Genomic DNA, 12,444 nt, shown 5'->3' on the forward strand with positions numbered 1-12,444 from the left:
TTACTAGAAGCTTGAGGGTTTTTTCATACATAAATCATGCAAAAACAAGCCATCAAGATAACCTGGCCTTTTCATTATTTTTGACAATTATATATTAAATTGCACTCAATTATTCCATGTTACCGACTAGAAGATAATTCTAGTTCATTTTTCTTTCACATCACCACTGAATAATGTCTGTAAAATTAAATTTAACACAGTTTGATATATATGAGCTTGCTTTTGTTGTAATTAATAAAGCTCTATCAAGAGCTCAGCAAGGATTGCTTACCCATATTTATAACATATGACTATTCTCACCAACATACGATGATGTTCATGTTCACATTAAGTTTCCTTAACTTGTTCTGTATGAAGCCAGGTTTATATAATTAACAAGTCCTTGACCAAGTTAGGTGTCTTGACCCCGTATTAGCTTTTTGAATGAGAATACTCTGAAGCTGAGAGATATTTTTGTCATGTGCTCTATTTTCCCTCAGAGTAACTTACTATTTGGTTTTTCAAGGACAATTGATACTAAGATGTGACCTTAACATTGGAAGACAAACGGAAAATGAAAGTAAGAAATTATCAGCAAATATTTTGTTTTTAAAGTATAAAAATTTGAATATGATATGCTATTATAGTCTAGTCTAGTTCAAGCTTATCAATGCAGTGACTCTACTATAACAGCAGTCATGTAGCTTCAGACATAGAGAGAGAAAGAGAGAGAGAGAGAGAGAGAGAGAGAGAGAGAGAGAGAGGAAGAGGAGGAGGGGGAAGAGGAGGAGGGGGAAGGGGAGAGAGGGAAGGAAGGAAGGAGAGAGGGAGCTGGAGAGAGGATAAGAACTAGAGACTTACAAAGACAGATTTATAATGATATAGAGATATGGCAGAATAATAAGAAAACAAATTGCACGATAAATAAAGTAATAGAAACATCTTTCTGTGAACACAAGCTCAACAATTTTCTTTACCTTAAATAGAAACTGACTTGTTCAAGGTCACTAAACCATATGGTGTTATGATTAAAATGACAAGCCTTAAACAGGAATTATACAGTTTTGCCCCATACCAGCTGTCGCAATGCATTGTAGAAAACAAATAATAGGATATCGTTGCAGATGTTGTAGATCTTCTGAATACTACAAGAAGACTATGTTAATTGGCTATGTAAGACTGCTGATCAGTAATATGCCAGAGAACAGCAACAAAGCTTTGAGCTTCTTACATGAGAGCTGGGAAGTCAACACAATGCCTGTGGGCACAGATGGCTTTGCATAGAACTGTATGGTCCTATTTTTATCTAACCTCCCTCTCCTATGATAGCAAAAGGAAGTCAGCTGAAATTAAAATCAATTTGGTTGTTGATGGTGGATGCTTATGGTATATAATTCCAAGCATAAAAGTGAGAGGGACAGGATACCTAGAAAGAATATGCACTGGTATTTCCTTTGGACCCATTTCAATGCCATTTTTAAAGCATATCTTGGTTGTGTGCTTTTCATATTTATGTCCTAGAGTGTTGTCAGAGCTTCTCACAATTCAGCAGTGAACAAATGATATAATTGAAGAAAATGAAAGCATTTGGCCTTCATAGTCACATGAGCATGAGCAGATTAGAAATCCTGTAATAAAGTACTCATGGGTAAAGGTTTTATATTGTGCATTAGTTGAAAACTGAACACTAAGGATATGGTGCTTTCTAGTGTACCTTTGTGTCACTATGAAAGGCAGATATAACACAAAGGAATCATTCATTCATAGGAAATAAATGTATTCATTTGCAGTTAAAATACTGACCCTGTGCTTTCTGTCACATTTTCTTACTCACATTTTAATTTTCATAAATAATTTGATGTTTCATATTTATTTCAAAGCATCCCATGTAATAGGAGACATTCATTAGTTTTACATACTTACACTGATATGTCTTTAAGAATTCTACATTTGTTATGCCCCAACCATACTGGTTTTCACTTAGTGTCAAAACAAGAGAGTCATACATATATTTATTTTAAATAGTAATCAGAAAGTATTACATTGCATTTATTTAAGCAATATTTTAAGGAAAAATTTTATATTAATGTAGGAAATTCTATGATATCATCTGACATGAAGAATTATGATGCAGAGAGTTCTTTAGTTAATAAATAATGGTATTATATTAGCTATAAAATATTTGTAGAACTGAAACAATATCATTTGATCAAATATATGACAATATTTACTGACAATAAACACTGCACATGTTACTAGTGACCATAACGGGTTGTCATAAGACACATTTCATGTTACTAAAGCATGTCTCTGCAATCTTTGCCATTGCTTTTATGGAGATATGTTTTGTTAAAAATTAGCTAGCATAAAATGGATAGAACTAGAAAATATGATCCTGACTTGGGTAACCCAGTTACAAAAGAACACACATTGTATGCACTTACTGATCAATATTAGCCCCCAAAATTGGAATACCTAAGAGAAAATTCACAGATCATATAAGCTCAAGAAGAAGGAAGACCAAAATGTGGATGCTTCATTTCTTCTTAGAAGGAAGAACAAAATATTCATGAGAGGAAATACAGGGACAAAGAGTGGAGCAGGGACTGAAGAAAAGGTTATTCAGAGACTGCCCTACGTAAGGATCCATCCCATATGCTGCCACCAAACCCAGTCACTATTGCTGATGCCAAGAGATGCTTGCTGGCAGAAGCCATATATGAGTGTCTCCTGAGAAGCTCTGCTAGAACCCAGCTGATATAGATGAGGATGCTTACAGCTAATCATTGGACTGAACAAGGGAATCCTAATGGAGGAGTAAGAGAAAAGACAGAAGGATCTGAAGGGTTTTGCAACCCCATAGGAAGAACAACAATATCAATCAACCAGACCCCACCAGAGCTCCCAGAGACTAAATCACCAACCAATGAGTATTCTTGGAGAATGGCAGTGTCCAGCATCAATAGGAGGAAGAGTCCTTGGCCCTGTGAAGCCTCATTTCCCCAGTGTAGGGGAATGCCAGGGCATTGAAGTGGGTAGGTGTGTAGAAGTGGGAGCATCCTCATAAAAGCAGGAAAAGGGGAGGGGTATTGGATGGAAAGGGAAAGGGGATAACATTTGAAATGTAAATACATAAAATATCAAAGAAAAATAAAATTATAAAAGAAAGAAGAAAAGGAAAATAATTAGCCAACATAAATCAAAACTACAGCAATATGTCTTGTGACTACATATTAAAATAATGTCTAAAATATTAGCAAATTCAAGCCCCAAACATGAAAAGGTTAGTATTACAGGACCAAGAAGTTATATAGGAGGAATGTGATGCTCATAATTGGTATGATATAAATCACCATAATAAAATTAAGTAATTTCATGGTAATATCAGTGGAGGGTGGAAAAAAGAACATTTGACATCAAACATTTTATTTTTGAGAAAAATGACTCAGAAAAATGAGAAAAAAGGGAAGTTTAACGTAATGAAAGATATTTAAAATACAAAACAAAATAGAATTAAACTTTATTGTGAAAGACTGAATGTCTTCTACCAAAGACTAGGACATAGGATGCCCACTCTAAACATTCTAGGTTTTTTTGTTTTTTGTTACAAAATGTCGTATTTAAGATTTGTTACAGGTCATTAAAACATTATTAACCCGTGTTTTAAAATTTTATTTATTTTATTTATCATTTAGTTACACCATTTATTTGTGTATATTGCATAGCTTAAGAAATGTTTTAGTTTAAGTATTGTGTGTGCTTTTCTTATAACTTTTATATCACTTGTAGAAATGTCAAATATTCGTACTAGAAATCTCTTAGTCCTTTGTGAAGACTCTATGAGCTGAATTTGTATAGATGCATCATTGGACAGTTTGCTTAGTGTCCCACTTCTTTTTATTTCATTGATTATTGCATTTATTTACATTTGAATGCTGCTCCCTTCCTGGTCTCCACTTCACAAACCCCTTATCTTCTTCCCTTTTACCTCTAAGAGAGTGCTCCCTCACCCACGGATTCCTGCCTCACCCCTCTAGCGTTCCCCTAGGATGGGGCAACAAGCCCCCATTCCATTGATTGCAGATAGGGCAATCCTCTGCTACATATATAATGGGAGCCATGATCCCCCATATATACTCTTTGGTTGGTGATTTGGTCCCTGGGAGCTCTGAGGGGTGTGGTTGGTTGACATTGCTGTTATCTCTGTGGGGTTACTAGCCTTCAGTTCCTCAGTCCTTCCCCTAACACTGCTTTTGGGGTCCACGGGCTCAATCTGTCTTAGTCAGGTAATTGTGGAGCCTCTCAGAGGACAGCCATACTAGGTTCCTGTCTGCTGGCTATTCTTGGCGTCAGCAATAGTGTCAAGGTTTGGTGCCTGTGGATGGGATGGATCCCAAGGTAGGGCAGTCTCTGGATGGCCTTTCCTTCGAAGAATCAACAAAACTAGAAGCTGGTTCTTTGAAAAAAATCAGCAAGATAGATAACCTTAGCCAAACTAACTAAAGAGCAAAGAGTATCCAAATTAACAAAATCAGAAATAAAAAGGGCGACATTAACTATAGAAACTGAGGAAATTCAAGAAAATCATCAGATCCTACAACAAAAGTCTGTACTCAACAAAACTGGAAACTGTTAGCCATTTTTAAATTCAGCATTCCAGCAATCAGTTTCTTTTTTAAACCAATCTGTCTCTTCATGTAATATGCTTAATGAGTCATGTGGGTAAAAAGTTATGTGTCTGGTAAATGACTCCATTTAATACATTGGAGCAGAATACTTAAGCCTATAAATTCTCATGCTACATTTATCCAATGGAAAATAGTGACTCCATCCTCAGCGACTTGTGAAAATAAAACTGTATTGTGCATAATCCCCAAAGGTTAGATGATATTAAGACTTTTTGTCCCTTCTGCTCATGCTTTGTCTTCCTGGGAGAACACACTGCTTTTTGCCAAGGAACACATGTCACCTTGAAACCAATCAATTGTTTTAGGAATTCCTAAGTAGCTTCGCTTCACCCCTGGGAACGCATTTCCATAAAGGTTCCATATAATATAAGAGCAAAATTGGAATTTAAAATTCATAGAATGTTTAAAGGAACAGAATAGCCCAGTATTACAGTTGATAGAGAAATGAGATATCATTTTTAGTTAGCAACTTAAAAAAATATGTCTGTTAGTATCATGGAGCACAAAATAGATGGAGGGGACTACCACTTCCCTTAAACTTATCACCTACATGTCAGTACATTTGTTTGCATCTAGTTTCTTTTCAAAATCATCGAAAACTCAGAGAATAAACATCCTAAGAAAACATCCACCTAAGAAGAAAGTATCTGCTACATTTACACATCTGCTAGGTATCCTTGGTAACAGCAGGAGCTGTGGTGTACTCAGGACAAGGGCTTTAGAGAGAGATCTACTTAAGAGAACTCCTTTTATAGATAAGGAATTTTCATTCCAGAGCTGGAAGAGCTTCTCCTAGAAGCCCCAGGCCAATGGCTAGTTACGTTATTTAATATTTTCCTCAAGTGAAATGAAATATAACTATTTAAATTGAATCTTAAAAATAAAATAAAAGTCTATAGTTATACAGTCATTCACGGATCTATTTTAAGATAGTATGTTACTATTTCTTTAGAAATTAAGTATTGGTTAAAATAGATTCATGACTCACATTATCTCAAAAATGCAAGGAGTACAGACTCATGCTACTGTAGATGAGTTCCCATTCAGTTTCCTTTTTTTATAGTAATTAATAAGAAAACCCTACTAACTTTTATATTTTCATTTTATTTCCTGCCTCTCCTCTTAATACGGTTCACTTCAATAACAATCCTTTGATCTCTGCAGTCTCTTTTGCAATCTAAATTAATCTTAAGTTGAAAAGTTTGATTGGTATTCAGAGAATTATTTACTATAAATCAATGTATATATCAAAGAGTTGCCCTTGAGTTTGATGTCAGGTGGTGAAGTAGAAATAAGTGACAAGAAGGTGAACATGTGTGCCAGCTCATGCAGAACAGTACTGTATGGTGGGGGTGATGTACAAGGAAAATTAAGAAACAAATATATCTATTTATTACGTAGCCAGGCAAAGCAATTTTACTAGGGAAAAGTTTATTTTGGCTCAGAATTAGAAGGTTTAATACATTATTTGGGGGAATTTCTGGTTGCGGGAGCTTTAGGCAGCTGATCATCCACTGTCAGAAAGCATAGAGTAATAAAAACTGATGCTCAGCTCAATTATTATTATATATAATATAATATATATAATATATATATTGCCCTTCCCACTTCAGATAACTCTGAGTCCGAGCTCCAAAAGTGGGTGAAGAAAACAAAGAAAACAAAGGAAGTAAATAATCACTAATCTGCATTTTTTGACAAAATCTGTATGAAGGTGTTTTATGACCTGTTAGTGTTTCAAATGCATTGTGAACAAAAAATGTGGAAAGTTCAGTGAACATTATGACGGCATTTCTTTTGTAATAATTTAAGTTTCTCTACAAGAATGACTCGTTTATTTTCTTCATCTCAAAGTGAGAACATGGGAGACCAAATCTCTCTCTCTCTCTCTCTCTCTCTCTCTCTCTCTCTCTCTCTCTCTCTCTCTTTCACACACACACACACACACACACACACACACACAAATTATGGAGAGAATCTGATGATCAAATTCTATGAGTATTAATAATACGAGCAGAAAGAATGGATCCCTTGTTTAAACACTGTAAAGTGGGAAATTGAATTCTTCAATACTTATTTTAATTGAAACAAATATAGTTTTATCAAAGTAAATTGACACATTGTGTGGCCTGAAGGATTATGGGCTGAGAATAAAAGTCCCTATGTAAAGTTAGACACTAATTATGTTCTCACAGGGTAATGGGATTCAAAGTAGGAAGTCGATGGGATTTCAGTAATAGTTACAGGGGTCATAGTAACTGTAATGAAATTTCTTTCCTTCTGCAAAGGGCTTCCCACAAGTCAGAACACTTGAAACAGTTTTCACTTGATTTTATTGTTTCATGTGGGTGCTGGGGATACAAAATCATATCCCTGAGATTATGTGGCAAGCATTCTTATCCACTGAATTATCTCCTCAATTTTTTTAAGTTAAATAGAACACCCAACTTTAATACTAGATCAATCCTATGATGGTGGTGATGTGGAGCTCAGATATACTGAATGATTTCTGAGAGGAGCATATGAATACCAAAAGCAGAAGCTGTTTTGAAAACTTGAGGGACCAAGATCTAAGGGTGCATGCACACAGTCAAAGAACATCCCATATAGTTTTAGATCAATACCAGTAAAAACATTAAGGGGAAGCAGGTACTTGTTTAAGATTTGGATCATAAGACCTAGGAGAAGATAGTCAGTGTTGTGAGAGTTTGATGCTCAGGCCCTATGAAACGGGGAGAGTCAACTCCTCTGAGTTTGAGTTGATCGCCACGTGCAAACTGCAGTTCATGCACACACACACACACACACACACACACACACACACACACACACACACACTTAATAAATGGCATGTGCTTTTAGAAATATTGTAGGTGAGTTTTAAAAACCTTTGTTATAGAGAAAGAAAACTGAAATTGAATGTGAGTATGGGATAGGCAAGATCATTTCAGGTAAATTTTGTGACAAGCTGAGAAAATACAGAAGATAATGCTGAAGGTGACATGACTCTGGAACCTCAAGGGGTAGAGGGAGTAGAGTAAGTTTGAGTGAACTTACTTCATTCTTGACATGTGCTGGGCTTTGTATACCAGGGGCTCACAGCACCAGCAGGGGAGAAAAATAGTGTAATAAGTAAGATTGACCTAGTTCCTGGGAGCAGGGCCCATTAAATTTATACTCTGTACATGCACTTGATACTCAGGAAGAATTAAACCCCTCAGTGCCACTGACAATGCTATCAGCATCGTTGGTAATTTGACTTAGTATTGTGATATGGGGAACTGATATAAGCCATATCCACGGAGTGAATTCTGGAGCATGTTACAGTGTTCAAGACGTTCAGCGGCTTTTTGTTTAATTTGCAAGGCATACCACTTAGCAGAGAGAGACTGACAGCAGGGACATGCCTTAATAAGTTGCCGACATGGTCCAGATAAGAACAGACACATTTGTGAACTAGGACAGTGGCAGTGGCAACAGAAAGGAGGACAGTTACACAAGAGATTTCAGAGGCATAAGTGCCTTCATGAATCATTAGGTGTGGGAGGTAGAGACATGACTCTGAGTGATCATGCCTGCCTCACGGGGGCCACGGTGGTGATGCCACCAGATAATGAACCATCAGGAAGAGAGGAAGTTTGGAAGGAGGATTCTTAGGTCAGGAATCGTGATAATGTAGTAGCTGAATTGAAAGGACTCACTAAGCACTACACTCATCTGCTACCCAGAAAATATTTTTCTCCAGGGATCGCACAAAGATAATGAGAGTAAATAAGTTGAGTCAAGAACTATGAAGTTGTGACTTAACTGGTGAGGAATACTTTCCTGTATATATATATATATGGTATAAGCTTTGGTACTAATTGTACATTTTGCCTTTTCTTCCTCTCTTTCAACACACTCAGTTCGTGGAGCAAAAATATACATACATACGTACATACATACATACACACATACATATATATATATACATACACACATACATATATATATACATACACACATACATACATATGTATGTACATGCATATAATATTTATGTTTCTTATACTTTACAATAACTTCTATTCCTAGTAGCTGATTCTGACTTACTTACTACTTTTGCAAATTTATAAAAAGCATCAATTTAGCTAAAAATTCAGTAATCCAATTTTTAAAAAATAACAATGAGCATACAGCTTCAAATTCAGCCATGACGAGCCAAGGACTTTCATCAGTCTTTCCTCACAGTTTTTCAACCTTCTATAAGCAAACATCATTAAAGTAGCACACAAAATGCTCCTCTAAAACCAGGGTGCCATCAGTTCTGAGAATGTTCCGGGCCTTTTTGATGTTAACTTGATATCAACCAGGAACATATTGGCTTTGATATGTCACCTTTCTCTTAATCATTCAATTACTCTCTTCCTCCTCTAACCAAAATTACAGATAACGCCTGGTCTTACTGCTGCCTTTGACCGTGCTATCCAATCATTCAGTTTGTAATGTTTTGCTTTCCATGCTCTTCTACGCCTGTCCTTCACTCTCTTAGGTCTCACGGCACGTTCTGTCAGGTCTTTCTACACTAGATTTTCTAGAATCAAATTGTTGGAAGAATCAGGCTGTGCTATCAGTGTCGATGCTAATTTTCAATACTTTCTTTTCAATGAGGCCATTGAAATAGAAGTGCACAAAAAAGGAAGAACAACGAGTAGAAAGAAATGGTAAGTGTTAAATCTAGCCACCCACGATGAAATGAAGTCGTTGTATTAACCCTAGCATTTTCCTGTCCTACTGCTTCACTGTGGTTTCCTTCAAGAGATTAATGTTTCTACGGGACCTCGGTAGCTTGTACCGTGTGTGAAGTGATTAGATAATTCCATTCTGCACATGTATCTTAATAAGTGCCCTCAGGCAGTATCCAAGTGACATCGAGGGTGGGGGACTATACCAGGAATCTAGGCTGCAGCATCGGCTTCAGTCTACTGCCGTTTGTGCTGAACGTCTTCCTGGAACGAAATGTCTAAACAAAAGCGTGCTAGTCATGAGTTTCTGATGCTGTTTTAGGGTACGGGTACAGATACAGAAATGTGGATATACAGCAGAACTTAATCCCAGTTTCCCTTTCGGGAAGGGACAACAACTGGAGATTATTTTTATATTAGTTTTATAGGTGGGAGGCTTTAGTTAAAAGGTAGTCTTGAGTTGAGATTTTGTTTTTCCTGCCTGAAACAAATGAAAAAATAAAATTGGTCGAGTACACGATGATCAGTATCCCTGTGAATCAAGGAACAGAAGGTCACCTTTTTAAGCACTGCTTTGACCTTTGAACTTGCTCTTCTGAAACAAAGGAGTCTTCAGAAGAACCATGAGGGTGGTGAGAGCGGTGGGAGGATCAGATCCTTCTGTAGTTTGGACAGTGATGTGTTGAAGGCCAATTTGTAAATTTCAGTTTTGTTTAGTTCCTGGTTCTATTCATCTTTGAGCAACAGAGAAAGTACCTTCCATATTACTCAATACAAAAATTGGGCCCTATAAATGTATAAAAATGAACCTTTGGAAATCTGATAGAAACTCAGGTGCATAGTTAAGGCTTAGTGTCAATAAGTAAAGTGGGAATATAATGTTTATGTCGGAGATGGAGACATATTTCACTTGATAGAATAACATTGAGTAGTTGGAACACTGCACAGAGCTTGCATTCAGCTTTTCAGAGTTAAAATTTTCTACACACACACACACACACACACACACACACACACACTATATATATATATATATACATATATGTATATGTATACATATATACATATGTACATATGTATATATATATATGGTTTTTGCTACTTGGTGGTTTCTTCTTTTTCCCATCATTGATACCCTGACTTGACCATCTATCACTAAATTGGAAAGAAAGGAGAGAGGGAAGAGAGAGATCTTTTGATCTAAATTCTTTCTTCTTGTTTCTTTGGCCACTGCTAACAAGCTGCAATCAACCCCATTCAATGATTAATAACCATCATCAACTCCTCTCAGGGCCCTAGCATTTCTATCTGAAAAGTTTCTAGAATTCCAAATGTCACACAATTGCAGAAACCGTTTGCAGCTGGCAAAATCATGCCTCTGGTAGAGCACATGGCAAATCACAGTCAGATGCTGAGGACAGTCCAAAGAAGCTCCTCATGCCTACACCTGGGATCAAAATAATAATATATTCTTAAGATATTTCTGTATTTTTTAAAGTAACAAAAATTCCAGAATTGTCACTACACATATGAAATGTTCCTCATCTCAAAATATGTCTAGTTTGCTCCCATAGAGGATTTTTTAATCTATAAAGCATACGATCTACATTAGTTACTTTTATCTTACTGTTCTAAGACGCTATGACCAAGGCATCTCACAGAAGAGTTTACTGGAGGCTTACAGTTTTAGTGGATAGTCAATGACCGACATGATTAGGAGCTAGAAGGCAGGCAGAGTGCTGGAACAGTAACTGAGAGCTTGACTACTGAAACACAACCATGAGGCAGAGCTGTGAATGCTGTAGGCTTTTGAAATCTGAATACCCACCCACAATGATTCACGTTGAACTAGTCAGGGTTTCCATTGTTCTGATGAAACACCATGAGGAAAACCAAGTTAAGGAGAAAAAGATTCATTTGACTTTCATATCCTGAATCACAGATCACTAAGGAAAGCCACGGCAAGAAATCAAGCCAGGCTGGATATTGGAGGTAGGAGTGGACAGGCCACAAAGAGTGTTGCTTGTCTCCCCTGCCACCACCATCATGACTTGCTCAGTTTGTCTTTGTACAGCACCAAGGATCACCATCCCAGGGATGGTACCAGCCACACTGAACTGGATCTGCCCGCATCTATTATTATTACAAAAATGCCCTACAGTCTTGCTTACAGCCCAATTGTATTCAAGCATTTCCTCAGTTAACACCTCCACCTCTCTGATGGCTTTATCATGTGTCAAATTGACATAAAGCTTTCCAGTATATATTTATACTCCACTCAGTCTATATCCCCTGACCCTTTTGAAAGAATTTGCTGAACTGGGGACCAAATATTAAAATGTGTGTCTATGGTAAGCAGCCTCATTCAGACCACCCCAACATTAAAAGTCATGAGATTTCATTTTCAAATATGGACTTTCAGGTTATCTTAATAATTTAATGTCCTGTATGCACACAACAATTGCAGTTTTAGAAGCATTTAATGATTTACAATTTCATAAGTACAAGTATCATTTTATGGTATGATATGAGAGAGAGAGAGAAGGAAGGAAGGAAGGAGAGGGAGAGGGATAGGGAGAGGGAGAGGGACAGGGAGAGGGGGAGAGAGAGACTCTCAGTATTTATTTTTAAATCATAAAGCTTTTGAGAATGTTGGTCCCATGAGAATTTCAGATAATGTCACAGTATCAATATCTTATCATTGATGTCATTGTGGCTTGAGATAGTTCTATCTAGTATGTAAAGCTTGACATCTCATCCAGTTTTGGAGCCAGTATAAAATTATGAAATTGAACAGTGATTTCCATACATGCTATCCAGTTGTCCATATGAACGCACAGCAGTGTGACAGTGACAACATGCACAAGGACTGTGCAAGTTCCAGCCAGATGAAATCATGGCATAGAGGGTGAGTTATCCTCTAGAAGAAGAGCTAATGCCATTCCACAGGCTCTGGGAAAGGAGGGTTCAGGATGTTTGGTTTTGTTTGTTGTCTGTTTTATGATGAGACTTCTGATAGGCTAATCTTTATACACCAGAACAGATTATAGTCC

General features: G+C 36.9%; 1 protein-coding gene and 1 long non-coding RNA gene across 6 annotated transcripts in view; one reads left to right on the plus strand and one right to left on the minus strand.

Annotated features, from left to right (window-relative positions):
• Positions 1–12,444, plus strand: part of LOC102548672 (uncharacterized) — a 104,063-nt gene that overhangs the window by 89,288 nt on the left and 2,331 nt on the right. For all 4 annotated transcript variants that reach the window (XR_010055321.1, XR_357523.5, XR_005490133.2 and 1 more), the window contains one exon: positions 9,318–9,370. This is a non-coding gene — a long non-coding RNA (uncharacterized LOC102548672). The remainder of the gene's footprint in view (positions 1–9,317; positions 9,371–12,444) is intronic.
• Gabrg2 (gamma-aminobutyric acid type A receptor subunit gamma 2) overlaps positions 1–12,444 on the minus strand; it is an 88,598-nt gene that overhangs the window by 38,637 nt on the left and 37,517 nt on the right. The gene's annotated exons all lie outside the window — the stretch shown is intronic.

This window comes from Rattus norvegicus, chromosome 10, assembly GCF_036323735.1.
Source record: "Rattus norvegicus strain BN/NHsdMcwi chromosome 10, GRCr8, whole genome shotgun sequence".
NCBI classification, from domain to species: Eukaryota; Metazoa; Chordata; class Mammalia; order Rodentia; family Muridae; genus Rattus; species Rattus norvegicus.